Source organism: Vipera ursinii (genome assembly GCF_947247035.1).
Source record: "Vipera ursinii genome assembly, chromosome: 1".
NCBI classification, from domain to species: Eukaryota; Metazoa; Chordata; class Lepidosauria; order Squamata; family Viperidae; genus Vipera; species Vipera ursinii.
In genome coordinates this window covers 289380331-289384226 of record NC_139512.1, presented here as the reverse complement: position 1 = coordinate 289384226, position 3896 = coordinate 289380331, and positions in this window count along the sequence as shown.

Genomic DNA, 3896 nt, shown 5'->3' with positions numbered 1-3896 from the left:
GTGAGAGTATAAGAATGTGAATCAGCTTTGTAGCCCTACCAAGCTTATAATTGATGTAGCAGCTAAGTTTGGGCAAAAGCCCTTGTAGCCATGGCCTCCAGCAGCTACTCCACAATTTTTCAGAGCAGTAAAACCTATTCAGAGCCAATGATGAAATCAGAGTAATATTATCACAAACGATTGGTCCATTAATGGGAGAAAGTGGCAAGAAGGTGACAAGCAACAGGGAGAAAGCAGAACTGCTTAACTCGTTTTTTGCATCAGTCTTTACACAAAAGGAAAAAAACAACAACAGTCCAACCTACCAAAAAACAGTATTGTAAAAAAACAGATTAGGAATACAAGTTGAAATAGGCAAGAAAATGGTAAGTGAGCACTTGTTCACCCTAGATGAGAGGTTCCCAACTGGGGGTGTGAGATGATATTCCAGGGGGTGCGAAAACTTGGGTTTAGAAATTTCAAAATTATAGTGTATGTGCATAATTTATTGCTGTTATTTTGAACTTTTGTAAGGGGTGTGAGAATATATCAAAAGTGTTCTAGGGGTGCGGGGTATAGGAAAGGTTGGGAACCACTGCCCTAGACGAATTCAAATCACCAGGACCAGATGGATTACACCCCAAGGTTCTCAAGGAACCGGCAGATGTGATCTCAGAACCACTAAACTGTATCTTTCAAAGATCCTGGAGCCCCAGGGAACTACCAAAGCTGATGTAGTTCCCATCCAGGACCTATAGACCTATTAGCCTGACCTCAATACCTGGAAAGGTTCTGGAAAAGATAATCAAGCAATGAATGAAATAAAGTTATAGAGGCAAACAAAGTAATAACCAAAAGCCAACATGGGTTTGTCAAAAACAGATCATGCCACACAAATCTTATTGCAGTCTTTGACAAAGTGACAAATTAGTATCCAGAGGAGTGCTGTGGATATAATTTACTTGGACTTCAATAAGGCATTTGATAAAGTATATCACAACCTATTACTTGATAAGATAGAAAAATGTGGGTTAGACAGCATCACCACCAGATGGATTTGTAACTGGCTGATCAACCGTACTCAATGTGTAGTCCTCAATGGAAATGCATCTACATGGAGGGAAGTATGCAGTAAGGTATCCCAAGGCTGTTTTAGGCCCAGTACTCTTCAGCATCTTTATCAATAATTTGAATGAGGGGATAGATGGGGAACTCATCAAATTTGCAGACAACACCAAGCTGCCAGGAATAGCCAGAAGATAGTCTTAAGATACAGAAGGATCTTGACAGATTTTAACATTGGGCGCTATCTAACAAAATTAAATTCAATGGTATTAAAAATAAGGTTATACATTTAGGCAAGAAAAACCAAATGCGCAAACCAATTTTGAAGCTGTTGTCCTTCCTTCCGGTCCATGAGCCAGGAAAAGTTGGAGACTTCTGGTTTAGGATTTCCTGCCTGAGCAGGGGGTTGGACTAGAAGACTTCCAAGATCCCATTCAATTCTGTTATTCTATTCCATTCTATTCCATTCTATTCTACTCTATTCTATTCTATTCTATTTTCTAAATGACAACTTTTCTTAACGTCATTTGACTTCAATTTGTCCCATCCAGGTCTGCAAAGGTCATACCAAAACCCACCCACTTGGGCATAAGTGTCAGAACTATGTCAGCATCCTGAACTTAGTCTGGTGTATTGACATACTAATGATTCTTAATTTCAAACTGATGGATGACATTTTCCAAGAATTGCATAAATAGTATTAAATCACATGATAGAGGCAAGTAAATAATGCAGCTATGCATTTGGGTTCTCTGATAATTTTAAGATACGTAATATCTAGGTGTGATGGTGTATTTGTTTTAAGTATTATGGAAAGATTTTATTTTCTTACTTTTTCCTTCTTTCATTTTTTAATGTTTCTTTTCTTGGTCAAATGTAACTATTTTGGATGTTCTACTTGCAACAGAATCAGTTCAGTGATTGTTATAGTTGCATAAGATCCGGGAATTATTTAGAATTAATGTCATCTCAGACCCATTGTAAGTTGAGGATAGAGGAAGAGATAAGCAAGCCATGCAGAGGCTTCAAATTTTCAAGTAAAGAATACAACTAGTAGCATCTATGGATATTCAATAGGAGGAGAAAGTACATGTAAACACCTGTCAGGATGAGGGTTCTGGTTGAGAATTATGTAAGAACATAACCTTCAGTTTTGAAATTTAAGTTTGAAATTGATTATTTCTAAAGCAATAACCTGTAAATCTCCTTAAACTGAGGAAAGTTATTAATCATATGGTGGTGACTTTGGTGACTGTAAATTGATTGAGGTTTTAAAATATACCAGCAGGCCATACAAGGCAGCTTGGCAGGCTGCATGTTGTGCAAGCCTGTTCCTAGATAATTGGTTCTATTAAGTATACCCAAATTTAATTTCTTCCAACATTCAGCTGAAATGTTTTCATTTCAATGTCTCAGTCTTAAAGAAGATACTATAAGCTCTTTTCTCCTTTGAAAATAAGTATGGAACTTGAGCTAGTATCTCAACTTGAAATAGAGAACGGTGTCCCGAATATGCTGGTGCCTCTGAATTGGTGTGGACTACTGGGGACTGCCTGGATTAGTCCCTGTGGTTTTCTTGGCAAGATTTCAGAAATGAATTGCCATTGCCTCCTTCCTAGGCTGGGAGTGACTGGCTCAAGGTCACTCAGCCGGCTTTGTGCCTAAGATGGGATCTAATAATATCAATATTCAACCCTTTTATAATAAATAATTTATATCAGTTAAGAAAGGGTTAATGAAATAAAGGCTTCAATAGTCAGCAGTACAGAAATAGTGTAAATAAATAATAAACCATAGAGAAGAATAGTACTAAGATTACAAATACAACACAAATATTTTTAACATATATCACAACCATAATGATTAAAGTATCTATTTCATAAAAATCTAGTGTCTTAATTAAGCAAGCTAAATATGGCCACAAATTGCAACCAAGTTAATTATTTGATAGGCTGATAAACTACTGTTGCAAATATCGACAATATTGACAATAAATTAACCTGTTTGATATGAAGTGACCCATGTACAGGCTCAACTTTGTAGACATCATTTATGATTTCTAAAAAGTAATTACTGTAGAATGCCCAGCAATATTAGTATTAGCACACTTTATGAAAAAATTAATACGTATTTTCACTGAAGTTGGAATAGAAGTTGGAAATTGAAACTGCTTATAGTGTGAGCTTCTAATCCAGAAACTCCAACTGTGGTTAGGTTTTTGAAGGATTTACAACTCTGTGTTTATCTTTCTTAAAGAGCTAATGAAACAAAGGCTTCAATAGTCAGCAGTAGAGAAATGGTGTAAATAAATAATAAACCATAGAGAAGAATAGTACTAAGATTACAAATACAACACAAATATTTTAATATATATCACAACAATAATGATTAAAGCATCTATTTTGTAAAAATCTAGTGTCTTAATTAAGCAAGCTAAAAATGGCCACAAACTGCAACCAAGTTAATTATTTGATAGGCTGATGAACTACTGTTACAAGTAGCATCAGTTATACCATCCATTTAGAACACTTATGTTCCTAAGTGAGAAATTTGTTAAGTGAGTTTTGTCCCATATTACAACTTTTCTTGCCACATTTGTTAAGTGAATCACTGCAGTTGTTAAATTAGCAACATGGTTTTTAAGTGAATCTGGTTTCCCCATTGACTATGCTTGTCAGAAGGTCACAAAAGGGGGATCACATGATTTTGGGACACTGCAACCATCATAAATGTGAGTCAGTTGCCAAGCATCTGAATTTTGACCATGGGGATGCTGCAACGGTTGTGTGAAAAATGGTCATGTCACTTTTTTTAGTGCTGTTGTAACTTCGAACCGTCACTAAATGAACTGT